General features: G+C 40.4%; 1 protein-coding gene across 2 annotated transcripts in view; it reads left to right on the top strand.

Moving 5' to 3' along the window:
* The first annotated feature begins 261 nt into the window (after positions 1-261).
* PIK3C2A (phosphatidylinositol-4-phosphate 3-kinase catalytic subunit type 2 alpha) overlaps positions 262-20,332 on the top strand; it is a 530,626-nt gene continuing 510,555 nt past the window's right edge. The window contains exons 1-2 of one of the 2 annotated variants that reach the window (XM_053720635.1): positions 262-395; positions 3,114-3,203. The gene's annotated coding sequence lies outside the window, so the exon portion shown is untranslated. Of the gene's footprint in view, positions 396-3,113; positions 3,204-14,700; positions 15,305-20,332 lie in introns of those variants that run through there. The other variant, XM_053720636.1, reaches the window with a different exon arrangement.

Here is a 20,332-nt window from a genome sequence, read left to right as displayed (position 1 = left end):
GATGATTTAGCTTTTTAGTGAGCTGTGTAACATAAGTAATAGTATTTTTTCTGACTGTTTTGAGCTTTATTTCCCGGTAGATTTAGTGACTGCGCCACCTTATGGTGATGGGATGAAATAGTTACTGTTTTGGTTTTTTTTGGAGCATTTGGGGTCTGACATTGCTGTCTATATTCCATCTGCATTTTTAACAATGTCCAGCAGATGTCGCTGATGGTTACAGTTAACGCTGTGATATGCGCATGCGCGGGTTCTCGGTGGCCTGCGCCGGAGCTTGCGCGTCATTGGCTGCGGTAGTTGGAATGTAAAGCGCCGGACATAGGGATCGCAGTCCGCTTCTCTGGCTGACATCCACGGGGAGGGGGCTGCACATACCGAGAGGCTCAGGGGCTGCGGTGAGTATTTACACACATTATGCGGTCTGGGGCCCCTCGGCAAGTTGTTTTTTAAGTTAGAGCAGAAGGATGGAGAAAGGGAACTGCTGGGGGGAGAGGGCTGGAGGAAAGCATGGGGGTAACAAGTTGTGCGGCGCTGTACGGAGAGGGCAGTGGTGGAAGGATGTATAGTGACCATAGCACTGACTAGTGAAGGGGGGGGGAGAGGGTCACTGACTAGTGAAGAGAGGGTGAGAGGGTCACTGACTAGTGTAGAGGGGGGTGAGAGGGTCTCTTACTAGTGTAGAGGGGGGTGAGAGGGTCACTGACTAGTGTAGAGGGGGGTGAGAGGGTCACTGACTAGTGTAGAGGGGGGTGAGAGGGTCACTGACTAGTGTAGAGGGGGGTGAGAGGGTCACTGACTAGTGTAGAGGGGGGTGAGAGGGTCTCTGACTAGTGTAGAGGGGAGTGAGAGGGTCTCTGACTAGTGTAGAGGGGGTGAGAGGGTCTCTGACTAGTGTAGAGGGGGTGAGAGGGTCTCTGACTAGTGTAGAGGGGGGTGAGAGGGTCTCTGACTAGTGTAGAGGGGGGTGAGAGGGTCTCTGACTAGTGTAGAGGGGGGTGAGAGGGTCTCTGACTAGTGTAGAGGGGGGTGAGAGGGTCTCTGACTAGTGTAGAGGGGGGTGAGAGGGTCTCTGACTAGTGTAGAGGGGGGTGAGAGGGTCTCTGACTAGTGTAGAGGGGGGTGAGAGGGTCACTGACTAGTGTAGAGGGGGGGTGAGAGGGTCACTGACTAGTGTAGAGGGGGGTGAGAGGGTCACTGACTAGTGTAGAGGGGGGTGAGAGGGTCACTGACTAGTGTAGAGGGGGGTGAGAGGGTCACTGACTAGTGTAGAGGGGGGTGAGAGGGTCACTGACTAGTGTATAGGGGGGTGAGAGGGTCACTGACTAGTGTAGAGGGGGGTGAGAGGGTCACTGACTAGTGTAGAGGGGGGTGAGAGGGTCACTGGGACTTCAATGGAGAGGGTCACTGACTAGTGTAGAGGGGGGGTGAGAGGGTCACTGACTAGTGTAGAGGGGGGTGAGAGGGTCACTGGGACTTCAATGAACGGGTATAAGGGGACAGGGACACACACACACACACAGTGCTGAGCTTTCCTCTTGGTTAGTACCATATACTGTATAATAGCAGTGCTAAGCCTTCCTATTGGTTAGTACCATATATAATAGCATTGCTGTGCCTTCCTCTTAGTACCATACATAATAGCAGTGCTGAGCCTTCCTCTTGGTTAGTACCATATATAATAGCAGCGCTGAGCCTTCCTCTTGGTTAGTACCTTATATAATAGCAGTGTTGAGCCCTACTATTGATTAGTACCATATATAATAGCAGTGCTGAGCCCTACTATTGGTTAGTACCATAATAGCAGTGCTGAGCCCTACTATTGGTTAGTACCATATATAATAGCAGTGCTGAGCCTTCCTCTTGGTTAGTGCCATATATAATAGCAGTGCTGAGCCTTCCTCTTGGTTAATACTATATATATTATCAGTGCTGAGCCTTCCTCTTGGTTAGTACCATATATAATAGCAGTGCTGAGCTTTCCTCTTGGTTAGTACTGTATATTAAAGCAGTGCTGAGCTTTCCTCTTGGTTAGTACTGTATATTAAAGCAGTACTGAGCCCTACTCTTGCTTAGTACCATATGTAAAAGCAGTGCTGATCCTTCCTCTTGGTTAGTACCATATATATAATAGCAGTGCTGAGCCTTCCTATTGGTTAGTACCATATACAATAGCAGTGCTGATCCTTCAAATTGGTAAGTACCATATATAATAGCAGTGCTGAGGCTTCTTGGTTAGTACCATATATAATAGCAGTGCTAAACCTTCCTATTGTTTGTAATAAATATATATATATATATATATATATATATATATATATATATATATATATATATATATATATATACACACACACACAGTGGTGAGCTTTCCTCTTGGTCAGTACCATACATAATAGTAGTGCTGAGCCTTCCTCTTGGTCAGTACCATATATAATAGCAGTGCTGGGCCTTCCTCTTGGTTAGTACCATATATAATAGCAGTGCTGGGCCTTCCTCTTGGTTAGTACCTTATATAATAGCAGTGCTGAGCCCTACTATTGGTTAGTACCCTATATAATAGCAGTGCTGAGCCCTACTATTGGTTAGTACCTTATATAATAGCAGTGCTGAGCCCTACTATTGGTTAGTACCATATATAATAGCAGTGCTGAGCCTTCCTCTTGGTTAGTACCATAAATAACAGTGCTGAGCCTTCCTCATGGTTAGTATCATATATAATAGCAGTGCTGAGGCTGAGCCTTACAATTGGTTTGTACCATATATATAATAGCAGTGCTGAGCCCTACTATTGGTTAGTACCATATATAATAGCAGTGCTGAGCCTTCCTCTTGGTTAGTACCATAAATAATAACAGTGCTGAGCCTTCCTCATGGTTAGTATCATTTATAATAGCAGTGCTGAGGCTGAGCCTTCCAATTGGTTTGTACCATATATATAATTGCAGTGCTGAGCCTTTCTATTGGTTAGTACCATATATAATAGCAGTGCTGAGCCTTCCTCTTGGTTAGTACCATATATAATAGCAGTGCCTTATGAACTATAGGAGGAGCTTATGGAAGCCGTTAACATGTGATTACTATGCTCTGAGCTATAATGTTTTTATTTTCTTTAGGAACAAAAGATCTGACTTGTTGAATGAATGATTTGAATAATCATGTAACTATGGAATAGCTTGGATAATGCTAACAGTTGGCAATAACAGGTAAGCAAAACCCTAACCTCTCTGTTGTCATTTATATTTAAATGTCAAGTCGCCGCACTTCCCAAAATTTAATGTTGGCCTCCTAAATGGCTAAAGTTTTCCACATATATGTATATGTAAAGGTCCTTGCTCCTTAAAACTGTGCTGCTGGTTCTTAAAGGAACATAAACAACTTGTAATTACTACATTCTATAGTCTTGCAATAAATGAACATACCAGCTAAGTGTAAAGTCTTTCAGGACAGAATACATTGGAATGATCACTTTTTAATGGTTAATTTTCCCCACCAATAACCTTTATTTGTTGGAGCAAATCTGGATTAGTTACTGACAAGCCTCTGTCACTTAATGCAAAACAATGCATGTTTTTTCTATCTTATGACATCCACTGAGGCCTATTAGTGATAGATATATACCAGGTTTAGGCTTGTGAAGTCTACAATGTGCATTTTCAATACTTAGGATTAGATGTTAATATTTGACTTTTATTATTTATTAGGGAAGCAAAGGCAATATATGGCTGCTATCTGAGGCATTCGGTTCTGTTTGCCGCCAGATTAAGGAAATTAATCTGTGCAAATCTGTATATTTAACTTATTTCCTTATATATCTGGCAGCTGGAAGAGCGAAATGCTCTATAACAATTGCCAAATACCTACACATTCATACAAATCCACCGTAAATTAAAGGGACAGTCTACACCAGAATTTTTATTGTTTTAAAAGATAGATAATCCCTTTATTACCCATTCCCCAGTTTTGCATAACCAACACAGTTATAATAATATACTTTTAACCTCTGTGATTATCTTGTATCTAAGCCTCTGCAAACTGCCCCTTTTTTCAGTTCTTTTGACAGACTTGCAGTCTAGCCAATCAGTGCCTTCTCCCAGATAACTTCACGTGCACAAGCACAGTGTTATCTATATGAAATACGTGAACTAACACCCTCTAAAAACTGTTAAAATGGAATCTGAAGGAGGTGGGCTTCAAGGTCTTAAGAAATTAGCATATGAACCTGCTAGGTTAAGCTTTCAACTAAGAATACCAAGAGAACAAAGCGAAAATGGTGATAAAAGTAAATTGGAAAATTGTTTAAAATTGCATGCTCTATTTGAATCGTGAAAGTTTATTTTGGCCTAGACTGTCCCTTTAAGCATTTTATATTGGAATCTAAAAGTGCTTAATGATGAAAATAATAAGCAATTTCCTGTTGTTTGTAGAACAATATACTTGGTGGTATTACTGTGTATTTAGTTCCTGTACAAGACGGAAGTGATTGTGATGTTAATAACAATATTTTAGCACTGTTTGGTATTATAAGTTCTTGCATTCCCATAAGACTGCTGAAAGATTCTTTTTTTGTTATGCCAAAGGTTCAGTGAATGATGTAATATCTTCTGTTGCTCAAGACTTTGACTGCAAGTCATTAAACTATTTACTATGTTTGCTGCCCATAACTTAGATTAGTTATGACAACCATTTAAAGTGCATTATCAATCTTGTTTTGTTTTTGCATTATATTAGACATTATTTATGGGGTGCACTGTTCACTATTATACTATATATGGGAAATTACATAAACCTTTGACATCATAGAGGAATTCAATTTTTTTTGCATTTTTAATGATCTAACTTTGTGTTTTATATTACAGTAGCTTAGTGCCTTGTGCGTTCACTAAACCATTTTATTGTACACTGTCATGTACTGTATATCTACGTATATTAGTTTGGTGTGTAATGAATTATAGCCTTATAATATGTAAGACAGTACACTATATGAAACTTAGTGTATATGTATATATGTGTATATATGTGTATATATGTGTGTGTGTGTGTGTGTGTGTATATATATATATATATATATATATATATATATATATATATATATATATATATATATATATATATATAATAATATAATTTTTTTTTATAAAAGCAAATTGTTGAAATATCCTTTGAAACATGAAAGAAAATGTTTGGGTTTATGTCTCTGACAGTGCATACATTTTTTAAACAAAATATTAAATGAATTTCTATTATCCAAATTTGTTTCATTCTCTTGGTATCCTTTGTTGAAGTAGCAGGGTGCTAGCTGAACACATTGAGTGAGCCAATGACAAGGTATATAAGTGCAGCCAATAATCATCAGCAGCTAGCTTCCAGTAGCTATGGCTACCTATGTATGCTTTTCAACAAAAGGATACCAAGAAAATGAAGCAAATTAGATAATAGAAATAAATTGGAAAGTGGTTTAAAATTGCATGATCCGTCTAAAAAGACATTTTAATTTTGACTTTACTGTTCCTTTAAATGGGATCTTTGTTAACTCAAGAACATGGCCAAACATGCATCACAAAACACAGAATGACACTAGATATAAATAGTCTGAAATAACATAGGAACCTAATGACAAAGTCAACGCATACTGAGCCTTGTAGTAAATATAAAAATGTATAATACCAAAAAACGTTGGGAGGCAGATTTGATATTTCGTAGCTATTGCTCTGTAGCCAATGGGAATTGTCCAGCCCTGATTTTAATGACAGGAAAAGCGAAACTAAACTTTCATGGCTCAGATAAAGCATGTGATTTTTAAGAGACTTTTTAAAAATGATCCAAAGGCGACTAATCGAGGCATTGGGCTCTTTTCGGAGTCTGATTTATTCTTGTGAAAGTGAAACACACTAAGATCTGTGCGAATCCAGATGATCCGAATGCCCAGGCCTAAAAATGATTGTACTTGGTTCTCTTGGCGTCCTTTGTTGAAAAGTAGGTTAGATAGGCTCAGAGGCAGTGATACTGGAATCTAGCTGCTGATTTGTGACTATGCTATATTCCTCTTGTCATTTGCTCACTAGATGTGAGCAGCTAGCTCTCAGTAATATATTGCTGCTCTGGATCTGACTTTAATTATTATTTAGCCCCTTTGTGCTTGTTTTTGTAAATAATGATTTCCGAACTTCAAATGGCGGGAAAGTAACTTGTGCTCCAAAACCGTGAGATAAATGAGTCTCTCGAAGGCATTTGAACAGGGACATTATCAATTTAGTAGACATGTTTGTTGGTTTACCGGTTTTACTTATAGTGTAAACGTATTTATTATTTAGTTTTCATTTTTATAAGATTGTAATTGCTCGAGCAAGAGGTGTTTTGTGGATTTGGTGGCATCGTGCAATATAGTGGGGATAATGCGCAAAACCAATGGTGCCTGAGCGTACTAGTGATAAGTGACTAAGTGATAAACCCCCAGACAAAACTGTTTGACTTGCCTTTTCACTGTAAAAAAATACAGCAGAAATGTGTTATGTATAGAGAATGTAGATTGTGAGTGTGAGTGTGGTGTGTAAAGGTGTGAGTGTGGTGTGTGTAAAGGTGTGAGTGTGGTGTGTGTAAAGGTGTGAGTGTGGTGTGTGTAAAGGTGTGAGTGTGGTGTGTGTGTGTGTAAAGGTGTGAGTGTGGTGTGTGGTGTGTGTGTGTGTGTAAAGGTGTGAGTGTGGTGTGTAAAGGTGTGAGTGTGGTGTGTGTAAAGGTGTGAGTGTGGTGTGTGTAAAGGTGTGAGTGTGGTGTGTGTAAAGGTGTGAGTGTGGTGTGTAAAGGTGTGAGTGTGGTGTGTAAAGGTGTGAGTGTGGTGTGTAAAGGTGTGAGTGTGGTGTGTAAAGGTGTGAGTGTGGTGTGTAAAGGTGTGAGTGTGGTGTGTAAAGGTGTGAGTGTGGTGTGTAAAGGTGTGAGTGTGGTGTGTAAAGGTGTGAGTGTGGTGTGTAAAGGTGTGAGTGTGGTGTGTAAAGGTGTGAGTGTGGTGTGTAAAGGTGTGAGTGTGGTGTGTAAAGGTGTGAGTGTGGTGTGTAAAGGTGTGAGTGTGGTGTGTAAAGGTGTGAGTGTGGTGTGTAAAGGTGTGAGTGTGGTGTGTAAAGGTGTGAGTGTGGTGTGTAAAGGTGTGAGTGTGGTGTGTAAAGGTGTGAGTGTGGTGTGTAAAGGTGTGAGTGTGGTGTGTAAAGGTGTGTGTGTGGTGTGTAAAGGTGTGAGTGTGGTGTGTAAAGGTGTGAGTGTGGTGTGTAAAGGTGTGAGTGTGGTGTGTAAAGGTGTGAGTGTGGTGTGTAAAGGTGTGAGTGTGGTGTGTAAAGGTGTGAGTGTGGTGTGTAAAGGTGTGAGTGTGGTGTGTAAAGGTGTGAGTGTGGTGTGTAAAGGTGTGAGTGTGGTGTGTAAAGGTGTGAGTGTGTGTGTGTAAAGGTGTGAGTGTGTGTAAAGGTGTGTGTGTGTGTGTGTAAAGGTGTGAGTGTGTGTGTGTAAAGGTGTGAGTGTGTGTGTGTAAAGGTGTGAGTGTGTGTGTGTAAAGGTGTGAGTGTGTGTGTGTAAAGGTGTGAGTGTGTGTGTGTAAAGGTGTGAGTGTGTGTGTGTAAAGGTGTGAGTGTGTGTGTGTAAAGGTGTGAGTGAGTGTGTGTAAAGGTGTGAGGGTGTGTGTGTGTGTGTGTAAAGGTGTGTGTGAGTGAGTGTGTGTAAAGGTGTGTGTGTGTGTGTGTGTGTGTGTGTAAAGGTGTGTGTGTGTGTGTGTAAAGGTGTGTGAGTGTGGTGTGTGTGTAAAGGTGTGTGAGTGTGGTGTGTGTGTAAAGGTGTGTGTGTGTGTGTGTAAAGGTGTGTGAGTGTGGTGTGTGTGTAAAGGTGTGTGAGTGTGGTGTGAGTGTGGTGTGTGTGTAAAGGTGTGTGAGTGTGGTGTGTGTGTGTAAAGGTGTGAGTGTGTGTGTAAAGGTGTGAGTGTGTGTGTAAAGGTGTGTGTGTAAAGGTGTGAGTGTGTGTGTAAAGGTGTGAGTGTGTGTGTAAAGGTGTGAGTGTGTGTGTGTAAAGGTGTGAGTGTGTGTGTGTAAAGGTGTGAGTGTGTGTGTGTAAAGGTGTGAGTGTGTGTGTGTAAAGGTGTGAGTGTGTGTGTGTAAAGGTGTGAGTGTGTGTGTGTAAAGGTGTGAGTGTGTGTGTGTAAAGGTGTGAGTGTGTGTGTGTAAAGGTGTGAGTGTGTGTGTGTAAAGGTGTGAGTGTGTGTGTGTAAAGGTGTGAGTGTGGTGTGTAAAGGTGTGAGTGTGGTGTGTAAAGGTGTGAGTGTGGTGTGTAAAGGTGTGAGTGTGTGTGTAAAGGTGTGAGTGTGTGTGAGTGTGGTGTGTGTGTAAAGGTGTGTGAGTGTGTGTGAGTGTGTGTAAAGGTGTGTGGTGTGTGGTGTGTGTGTAAAGGTGTGTGAGTGTGGTGTGTGGTGTGTGTGTAAAGGTGTGTGAGTGTGGTGTGTGTGTAAAGGTGTGAGTGTGGTGTGTGTGTAAAGGTGTGAGTGTGTGTGTAAAGGTGTGAGTGTGTGTGTAAAGGTGTGAGTGTGTGTGTAAAGGTGTGAGTGTGTGTGTAAAGGTGTGAGTGTGTGTGTAAAGGTGTGAGTGTGTGTGTAAAGGTGTGAGTGTGTGTGTAAAGGTGTAAAGGTGTGAGTGTGTGTGTGTGTAAAGGTGTGTGTGTGTGTGTAAAGGTGTGTGTGAGTGTGTGTGTGTGTAAAGGTGTGTGTGTAAAGGTGTGTGAGTGTGGTGTGTGTGTAAAGGTGTGTGAGTGTGGTGTGTGAGTGTGGTGAGTGTGGTGTGTGTGTAAAGGTGTGAGTGTGGTGTGTGTGTAAAGGTGTGAGTGTGGTGTGTGTGTAAAGGTGTGAGTGTGGTGTGTGTGTAAAGGTGTGAGTGTGGTGTGTGTAAAGGTGTGAGTGTGGTGTGTGTAAAGGTGTGAGTGTGGTGTGTGTAAAGGTGTGAGTGTGGTGTGTGTAAAGGTGTGAGTGTGGTGTGTGTAAAGGTGTGAGTGTGGTGTGTGTAAAGGTGTGAGTGTGGTGTGTGTAAAGGTGTGAGTGTGTGTGTAAAGGTGTGTGTGAGTGTGTGTGTGTGTGTAAAGGTGAGTGTGTGTGTAAAGGTGAGTGTGTGTGTAAAGGTGTGTGTGTGTGTAAAGGTGTGTGTGTGTAAAGGTGTGTGAGTGTGGTGTGTGTGTAAAGGTGTGTGAGTGTGGTGAGTGTGGTGTGTGTGTAAAGGTGTGAGTGTGGTGTGTGTAAAGGTGTGAGTGTGGTGTGTGTAAAGGTGTGAGTGTGGTGTGTGTAAAGGTGTGAGTGTGGTGTGTGAGTGTGGTGTGTGAGTGTGGTGTGAGTGTGGTGTGTGAGTGTGGTGTGAGTGTGGTGTGTGTAAAGGTGTGAGTGTGGTGTGTGTAAAGGTGTGAGTGTGGTGTGTGTAAAGGTGTGAGTGTGGTGTGTGTAAAGGTGTGAGTGTGGTGTGTGTAAAGGTGTGAGTGTGGTGTGTGTAAAGGTGTGAGTGTGGTGTGTGTGTGTAAAGGTGTGGTGTGTGTGTAAAGGTGTGGTGTGTGTGTAAAGGTGTGAGTGTGGTGTGAGTGTGGTGTGTGTGTAAAGGTGTGGTGTGTGTAAAGGTGTGAGTGTGGTGTGTGTGTAAAGGTGTGGTGTGTGTAAAGGTGTGAGTGTGGTGTGTGTGTAAAGGTGTGGTGTGTGTGTAAAGGTGTGAGTGTGGTGTGTGTGTAAAGGTGTGGTGTGTGTGTGTAAAGGTGTGAGTGTGGTGTGTGTGTAAAGGTGTGAGTGTGGTGTGTGTGTAAAGGTGTGAGTGTGGTGTGTGTGTAAAGGTGTGAGTGTGGTGTGTGTGTAAAGGTGTGAGTGTGGTGTGTGTGTGTAAAGGTGTGTGTAAAGGTGTGTGTAAAGGTGTGTGTAAAGGTGTGTGTAAAGGTGTGTGTAAAGGTGTGAGTGTGGTGTGTGTGAGTGTGGTGTGTGTAAAGGTGTGAGTGTGGTGTGTGTAAAGGTGTGAGTGTGGTGTGTGTAAAGGTGTGAGTGTGGTGTGTGTAAAGGTGTGAGTGTGGTGTGTGTAAAGGTGTGTGTGTGTGTGTGTAAAGGTGTGTGTGTGTGTGTGTGTGTGTGTAAAGGTGTGTGTGTGTGTAAAGGTGTGTGTAAAGGTGTGTGTGTAAAGGTGTGAGTGTGGTGTGTGTAAAGGCGTGTAAGGCATGAGTGTGTTTTGTAGGGATGCACCGAAATTTCGGCCGCAGAAAGTTTCGGCCGAAAATGGCATTTTTGGTTATTTCGGTTTTCATTTTTTTTGCCTTTTATTTTTGGTAAAATTATTGTGTAGCATATTTCAAATTTGATGCCAGCTTAGAGCTGCTGTTTGAGTTCATTACTTGACTTACTGTTTTGAATGTAATAAGTTTTCTAGGACTATACTTTATTTTGATAATTGGTAAAAAAAATAATAATTGTTAAATCTGATTCTGTTACACAGAACTAAATAAAGAATAATACTAGCGATGCATCATAATTTGGGCCACCGAAAATGTGCAATTCAAATTTCGGCCCAAAGATGACCAAAATGGCTAAAAATGTACAGCCCTCCCCTGTTCTATTGAGTTAAATGTCTATCCTTAGCATAAGGTGAGCAGCACAGCACTGGCATGGTACACAGAGCACACACGTAAGTACCATGTCATGATGATATTTGAAACCAGCAGTGCCATTGTTTTTTTTAAGGAAACCAAAGTTCTGAATACAGTTTTCAAAGGAGGATAAGTAACATGTTTATAAACACTTGATATTATCAGACACAGCCCTAAGCACACACAGTGAATATGTATAAGCCATATATACAGTGCTCATACATCAGCCTCTTGTGCGTAGACATCTTATTCGGCTGAGGCAAATATGCGTGCACACTATATATGCATAAGCCCCAAGCTCGCACACAGTTGGCACACATTAGCACCCACCAGACAGTGTATACAAAAAAGCACAGTAGCTTTCTATAACCACCTTCCACATAAGGTCGTAGCTAAGTCCGGTGGTCCTGGTGACAGTCAGACTCCATTTGGGGCTCTGGAAGTATAATCTGACGGGTCAGTGTGAGACCCAAACCAGGAACTAGGCGGAGATATAATGAGAGACGATCAGGTGCAGCCATGCCTATCGCACGGATAACTACACCCAAAAACAAAACACATGTCCACCTCGTATTGTTGTCTGGCTATAACCACGCTCTCCCTTGTAGAGCTCCACCTGTTTCACTGAAGATCACGCCCTACGGTACAAGTGACCACGCCCATTTGTTAGAGCTTTCCCGCCTACAAGCTCTCTCAGCTACACACACACTATAGTTAAAAAAAAAAAAAAGAAAAAATAATTTCTGTTTCGGTTTTCGGCCAGGGGCATCCTGAATTTTCGGTATCGGTTTCGGTCCAGAATTTTCATTTCGGTGCATCCCTAGTGTTTTGTATGAGTGTGTGTGTGTAAGGCATGAGTGTGTGTGCTATTATCTTTTACAACACTTGCAAGTTTGACTACTGGCAGGAATAAAGTAAGCACACATTTTAGTCACTTTGCCAAACATTGCAGCTATCTTGTTGCATACTACCTCTGACATATTCAGACCAAGCATAAAAATAGGGTCGCAAAGATATGTGGTATCATGGCACTGGGTCTTGGGGGGAAAAAATTTGAAGAACCATGTATTACAAAATAGCACAACTAAACTTAAAATGTGGCGTAGTGAAATGATCCCAGTGTGATTGGCTGCATGTGAGCAGGATCAATATTGCACAAGCAACTGCTTGTGCAGTGTTAAATGAATACCTTGTAAGTAGCGTTTTTTTGTTGTTGTAAATAACTGAATAAAGCAGTTTTCAGGGCTTAAAGTTTGTGGATGTGGAGTGTTAGAAAAAAAAAACGGTACTGAAAAGTGCATTTACTTTGTGGATATATATATATATATATATATATATATATATATATATATATATATATATATATATATATATATATATATATATATATATATATATATATATATATATATATATATATATATATATATATATATATATATATATATATATATATTATATATATATATATACTGTGACAGAAGTCTGGTTTGGTGATAGAGGGAATATATATTAGACCAGGTTTTAATACATTTCTCTTTACCATCTTGCTAAGAAACCCCAGGGAAGTGATTAGTGTTTTTAGTTGTGAATACAGCTGTTAAAGACAATTTAAACTCAGGTGTGGCTCATGATTACTGCTCCTAGGGTTTAAAAGGGAAGCATTTCTCTAGCTAAGTAGATTACAGCCAGGCAGGAGGCCTGATATGATGTGTTGTGAAAAATATGATGTACTAAACGTTTTGCTGGATTTCTGTTTGCTGTCACATAGGACATTTGTATTGCTGCAGACAATGCAGACAGAGATTTGCTGTTTTGGAAGCTTGTGCAGAGACTGAATCTGTTCCTTTTGCCTTACCTGTGAACAAACTGTATGCTGTAGTTAAAGTTACCTTGCTATTTTGGAAGAAAAAAAAGTTTTTAAAACTTTAACTGGATTGTCCTCTATTGCATTTAAACCCTAGAAGACAGTGGTTGCTAAAGGTTCTTGTTACAATACACACATAAATATATATGCTTATATAAATGTGTTAATGTGTGTGTGTGAATATATATACACATATAAATATATACAGTATCTCACAAAAGTGAGTACACCCCTCACATTTATGTAAATATTTTATTATATCTTTTCATGTGACAACACTGAAGAAATGACACTTTGCTACAATGTAAAGTAGTGAGTGTACAGCCTTTAGAACAGTGTAAATTTGCAAAATAACTCACACAGCCATTAATGTCTAAACCGTTAGCAACTAAAGTGAGTACACCCCTAAGTGGAAATGTCCAAATTGGGCCTAATTAGCCATTTCCCCTCCCCGGTGTCATGTGACTCATTAGTGTTACAAGGTCTTGGGTGTGAATGGGGAGCAGGTGTGTTAAATTTGGTGTTATCGCTCTCACACTCTCTCATACTGGTCACTGGAAGTTCAACATGGCACCTCATGGCAAAGAATTTTCTGAGAATCTGAAAAAAGAATTGTTGCCCTACATAAAGGCTATTAGAAGATTGCCAAGACCATGAAACTGAGCTGCAGCACGGTGGGCAAGACCATACAGCGGTTTTACAGGACAGGTTCCACTCAGAACATGCCTCGCCATGGTCGACCAAGAAGTTGAGTGCACGTGCTCAGTCATATCCAGAGGTTGTCTTTGGGAAATAGATGTATGAGTGCTGCCAGCATTGCTGCAGAGGTTGGAGGGGTGGGGGGCTCAGCCTGTCAGTGCTCAGACCATACACTGCTCACTGCATCAAATTGGTCTGCATGGCTGTCGTTGCAGAAGGAAGCCTCTTCTAAAGAAGATGCACAAGAAAGCCCGCAAACAGTTTGCTGAAGACAAGCAGACTAAGCACATGGATTACTGGAACTATGTCCTGTGGTTCAATGAAACCAAGATAAACTTATTTGGTTCAGATGGTGTCAAGCATGTGTGGCGGCAACCAGGTGAGGAGTACAAAGACAAGTGTGTCTTGCCTACAGTCAAGCATGGTGGTGGGTCAGACCATGACCATGGTCTGGGCCTGCATGAGGGCTGCTGGCACTGGGGAGCTACAGTTCATTGAGGGAACCATGAATACCAACATGTACTATGACATACTGAAGCAGAGCATGATCCCCCCCCCCCCCTCCCTTTGGAGACTGGGCCGCAGGGCAGTATTCCAACATAACGACCCCAAACACACTTTCAAGACGACCACAGCCTTGCTAAAGAAGCTGAGGGCAAAGGTGATGGACTGGCCAAGCATGTCTCCAGACCTAAACCCTATTGAGCATCTGTGGGGCATCCTCAAACGGAAGGTGGGGAGGCCCTCCGTGATGTCGTCATGGAGGAGTGGAATAGGACTCCAGTGGCAACTTGTGAAGCTCTGATGAACTCCATGCCCAAGAGGATTAAGGCAGTGGTGCAAATTAATGGTGGCCACACAATTTATTGACACTTTGGGCCCAATTTGGACATTTCTACTTAGGGATGTACTCACTTTTGTTGCCAACGGTTTAGACATTAATTGCTGTGTGTTGTTATTTTGAGGGGACAGGAAATTTACTCTGTTATACAGGCTGTACATTTACTGCTTTACATTGTAGCAAAGTGTCATTTCTTCAGTGTTGTCACATGAAAAGATATAATAAAATATTTACATAAATGTGAGGGGTGTACTCACTTTTGTGAGATACTGTATATGTATATACTCGCATACATACATATTTACACTTTGCTGCCCTTCGCTGTGTGACCTACCCTATTCGCTACGGTAGGTTGTGTGCCGTCTCTGACAGCATCAGAATGAGGCTCCAATTGTAACCTATGGAAGCGCACTCTTGTGAGCACAAAGAATCCGTGCAATGTGAGGTTGTGTTCGCATCGCGCTGAAATGCAATTTTGCACTCCACTCCTAATCTGGCCCTAAAAGATTAGGAAAGAAATGAAACTCAACAAAAGCACAAAAAATTAAGCTTAGAATATGTTGGTGTGTAGGGCAGATTTTTTTTTTCTTCTTATAAACGTCAGGAATAAATTATAAACTTTCCGCTGCGAAAATGGGAGGAATAAGCAGATCAGAAAAATCTTGGTTACTATTCAAGCTAAAAACTTGCAGAGGCTGCAGTCTGCCATTTAATCTTTAACACAACTTGTGTCTAGTCTGGCACATCATGAGCGTGACAAACCAAGCACTGTCATTTAGTCAACAACAGTTATTTCTGCTTCCTGGCCGCAGCTTCGTAAAATCTACATAACAGAACTTCAGCAATTAAGTATTCAGCTAATGTTTTGGTGAGCTTCTTAAAATAGGAATTCTGGAAATAGTTTATTTTTACTGCCAAGACTTCTAAACTTAAAGATGGAATGCTTCTGGGAACGGTCTGGTGGGCGTACAGTTTAAATTCTTTTTTTATCCTACATGTCTGCGAACTGGCATCCTTGCAATAGATTTGGTGGATTTTTCACCTTAATCTTCTTACACTGAAGGCTTCATTTTTTTTATAAAGAGAGAGATTCAGTTGTTTTGTCTTGAAAGGAAATAGCTTTGGAACGTTGTGTTGAAACTGCCCTTGTCTGCCCTGGGCAGTGTTTCAAATATTCACACGGTAACAATCTGCTTCTGCCAAGCTTCTGTCTTCTGTTTAAAACCTTAACTATTGGTTCCATGTTTGCTTCAGAAGTCACCTGCGGAATGGGAGTAAGTTGCAATTAAAAAATATATATTAATAATAATAATAATATTTATATATATATATATATTTTTTATTTATTAATTATTTAGACTTTGTTTGACTTAGACTTAGTTTTCTTTACAAATTTGCTTAAAGTATGCCCTTAAACAATAATAAGATATACAGACACAAACACACAGGTTTTATATATACCTAGATATATTCATGCACAAAATCATAGTGACTGTAGCTGTTGCATCTGTAGCTCTGAGTTGTTAGATTTAAAAGTGAAAACCTATTGCTGAAAGTCTGATTCTGTAAATAACACCAGAGGTTTGCAGAGTCGTGCGTTTTCTCTCTCTGGCCGATACCAACATGCAGGTTCAGTTCCTTCCTTTTTTCATTTCCTGCTGTCCGAACCTCAGTTTTAGTGTAGCACTGAGAGTTAAACAATACTGCTGATTATTGTGTCGTTATAGTTTTCCTTTTTTGCAGTGAATCTTGCAATATGTATTAAAGTAAGGACCTTGTGTAATTAAATACAACTCCCCTTCACACTATAAATTTAACCCCTTAAGGACACGGCCATTTTTCAATTTCTTTCCCTGAAGGACCAGGGCTATTTTTAAATTTCTGCGGTGTTTGTGTTTAGCTGTAATTTTCCTCTTACTCATTTACTGTACCCATACATATTATATACCGTTTTTCTCGCCATTAAATGGACTTTCTAAAGATACCATTATTTTCATCATATCTTATCATTTACTTTAAAAAAAATTATAAAATATTAGGAAAAAATGGAAAAAAACACACTTTTTCTAACTTTGACCCCCACAATCTGTTACACATCTACAACCACCAAAAAACACCCCTGCTAAATAGTTTCTAAATTTTGTCCTGAGTTTAGAAATACCCAATGTTTACATGTTCTTTGTTTTTTTTTGCAAGTTATAGGGCCATAAATACAAGTAGCACTTTGCTATTTCCAAACCATTTTTTTTTTCAAAATTAGCGCTAGTTACATTGGGACACTGATATCTGTCAGGAATCCCTGATTAACCCTTGACATGTATATATTTTTTTTTAGAAGACATCCCAAAGTATTGATCTAGGTCCATTTTGGTATATTTCATGCCACCATTTCACCACCAAATGCAATCAAATAAAAAAAAATTGTTCACTTTTTCCCAAATATTTTCACAAACTTTAGGTTTCTCACTGAAATTATTTACAAACAACTTGTGCAATTATGGCATAAATGGTTGTAAATGCTTCTCTGGGATCCCCTTTGTTCAAAAATAGCAGAAATATAGGACTTTGGCGTTGCTTTTTGGTAATTAGAAGGCCGCTAAATGCCACTGCGCATCACACGTGTATTATGCCCAGCAGTGAAGGGGTTAATTAGGGAGCATGTAGGGAGCATCTAGGGTTAATTTTAGCTTTAGTGTAGTGTAGTAGACAACCCCAAGTATTGATCTAGGCCCATCTTGGTATATTTCATGCTACCATTTCACCGCTAAATGCGATCAAATTAAAAAAAAACGTAAAATTTTTCACAATTTTAGGTTTCTCACTGAAATTATTTACAAACAACTTTTGCAAGTATGGCATAAATGATTGTAAATGCTTCTCTGGGATCCCCTTTGTTCAAAAATAGCAGACATATATGGCTTTGGCGTTGCTTTTTGGTAATTATAAGGCCGCTAAATGCCGCTGCGCACCACACGTGTATTATGCCCAGCAGTGCAGGGGTTAATTAGGTCATTTGTAGGGAGCTTGCAGGGTTAATTTTAGCTTTAGCGTAGAGATCAGCCTCCCACCTGACACATCACACCCCAGGATCCCTCCCAAATAGCTCTCTTCCCTCCCCCATCCCACAATTGTCCCCGCCATCTTAAGTACTGGCAGAAAGTCTGCCAGTACTAAAATAAAAGGTATATTTAAAATTTAAAAAAAAATTGTAAAGCATATTTACATATGCAGCTGTGTAGGATCCCCCCTTAGCCCCCAACCTCCCTGATCCCCCCCCCAACAGCTCTCTAACCCTCCACCTCTACCTTACTGGGAGCCATCTTGGGTACTGGCAGCTGTCTGCCAGTACCCTGTTTGCAAATACAAATGTTTTTTTTTTTGTTTTTTTTTTAAAAAAATCCATTTTCTGTAGTGTAGCTTCCCCCCCCACAGACAAATCCCCCACCCACTCCCAGATCCCTTAGATTTATTTTTGTTGGGGATTGTATCCCCCCTTACTGCCAGTTTTATATAATTAATTTGCTGTAGTGTAGCGGTTCCCACCCGCTCCCTCCCCGTGCACGCGCCCACCCACCGGCCCCCGTGCACGCGCGCGCTCCCGTGCGCGCGCCCAACAACCCCGCCCCCGATCCCGCCCCCCTCTCTCTTCAAATTGTCACCGATGGCCGCCCCCCCGCCTCCCACGGTCAGCTCCCACCCACCAACGATTGCGGCCATCGATGCCGGTGCAGAGAGGGCCACAGAGTGGCTCTCTCTGCATCGGATGGGGGAAAAAGGTTATTGCAGGATGCCTCGATATCGAGGCATCACTGCAATAACCGTAAAGCGGCTGGAAGCGATCAGGATCGCTTCCAGCCGCTTTAATCCCCAAAGTCGTACAGGGTACGTCGCTGGTCTTTAAAGACCAGGTTGTGTGCGACGTACCCTGTACGACTCGTGTCGTTAAGGGGATAATATAGTTCTATATAGTAGAATTCTGTGTTATTAAATATTACTGCGCAGTTATTGTACATAAACATAATTTTGAACTGTAAATCAATGCCAGGCAATGAAACAAATAAGATTATAGAAGGAAACTGAAAAGTTGTTTAAAATTGCATAAATGTTTATTTTTGGCTTCACTGTCCCTTTTAATTAGGAAGAGGGTAATTTGTTTTCAAAAATACAAAAAATAAATACATTTGTATTTATTTTGTTTAGATGAATAAAGAAAAATAATTAAAGGGAAAGTGTATCCAATTCTCCCCCCCCCCATCCCTTTTAATTTGTTCCCAATGATCCATTGTATTAAATTGTTTTAATAAACAATTTTATCCAGTGTATTAAATTAACAAGTAGCTCCTTTACCTTTATTTTGGCATTTGAAATAGATGTGTCTTGTGGTATCCCCACCTATACTTAAGTACGAGCTATTGACAAGCTATTGTAAACGCAACCAGCAGGGAGGTATAGGATAGTTAAGTAATGTTAATTATCTGCATTGGGCTTTGGTTTACAGACTGATATAAGGAAGCAAGTGTGTGTGTGCACAGTGATAACATAATGAGATCTGATTTTTACCTGCAAGCTCAACTTTTTTTAATAGGTTGTGGTTTCAAAGCACAAAACTAGCAATTTCATATACACTAATAAACCTGAAAAAGCCATTTCTCATATGTAATATACTCTGCAGCTTCTATAACGAGTAAAAACAATTTTACAGTGTACTGTCCCTTTAATGCTCTCTGGATCCTTATAGCTTGTGCTGTATAGGAGTTTATATTGGTGCATGAGAGTTTTATCTCGCCGATTTATGTAGTCTTTTAGAGTTTCAAAGATCCTGGTTATTTTGTTTTCTTAGTATACTTGTTTGTGCATTTTTTGGGCCTTGGGCACCAGCATACTTTAATATGCCACAAATCTCTAGTAGTAACTTCATTATTATAAATCTGTTTACTGTCAGTTACACATTAGTTATATTACAGACAGCGGATGACTTTATACAGCTGGTCAGGTAGTTCCCTTGTCATCTTGCATTCTACCTGATACTGAGATTACTATAGTGCTGCATACACAGTGTACAGGACTGCTTATATAAAGAGTGCAGCAGCTAATCATTATAAAGGACTATATATGTGTAGATATTCATATTACTGTGTGCAAATCTACAGGAGCCACCTTGTTATGTAATCCCAATAAATAAAGCGCCAGTCTACATTCAGAAGTTGCCAGTGCGTCATTCATATAAGGAGTTAAAGGGACACTGAACCCAATTTTTTTCTTTCGTGATTTAGATAGAGCATGACATTTTAAGCAACTTACTAATTTACTCCTATTATCAATTTTTCTATATTCTCTTGGTATCTTTATTCGAAATGCAAGAAAGTTTAGATGCCGGCCCATTTTTGGTGAAAAACCTGGGTTGTCCTTGCTGATAAGTGGATAAAATTCATCCACCAATAAAAAAGTGCTGTCCAGAGTACTGAACTAAGGAAAAAGTTTAGATGCCTTCTTTTTCAAATAAAGATGGCAAGAGAACGAAGAAAAATGAATAGGAGTAAATTCGAAAGTTGCTTAAAATTGCTGCTCTATCTCAATCGCGAATGAAAAAAATTGGGTTGAATGTCCCTTTAATGTTTGCTGTGTAAGGGCAGCACATGTACGATGTGTTTATTACTTTACAGACTGGGATATCATGGGGTCTTTGTTTATATTTTTTTCATAGCAACTGATTCACATCAGATTTAGAGTTGTAGAATGTCCTGAATGTAAAGATGGCAAATGTTATCTCATATTATAGCAGTGACAGTTTAAATATGTGCTGGAAAACCCCGTCCTACTACCGTTTTTTTATAAAGGGGCATACATCACTTTAAGGTGGTAATATAAAATGTAGGACTGCAACTAACGATTATTTTCATCATCAACTAATTGGATAAAAACAAAACACCCCCCCCCACAAATGTTTGTCCCATTTCTAAGCATCAGAACAGTTTTATAATTAAAGGGCCATAATACCCAAATGTTTAAACACTTGAAAGTGATGCAGCATAGCTGTAAAAAACTGACTAGAAAATATCACCTGAACATCTCTATGTAAAAAAGAAAGATATTTTACCTCAAAAGTTCCTCAGTAGCCACCTCCCATTGTAAAGGATTTCTAAGCAGCATTTTAGTGTGTCTGTCCTGGGACAGCTGAAAGGATGAGCCTTGTGAACTCTCATATTATTTCACCAATCAGGTAAAGGAAGCTTACTATGAAATCTCATGGGAGTTAAGTCAAATCTCATGAGATCACAGTAAGAGTTCATGACCTCAGCACT

The sequence above is a fragment of the Bombina bombina genome, chromosome 7 (genome assembly GCF_027579735.1).
Source record: "Bombina bombina isolate aBomBom1 chromosome 7, aBomBom1.pri, whole genome shotgun sequence".
Lineage (NCBI taxonomy): Eukaryota > Metazoa > Chordata > Amphibia > Anura > Bombinatoridae > Bombina > Bombina bombina.
This window is presented reverse-complemented; position numbering and strand designations above follow the sequence as displayed.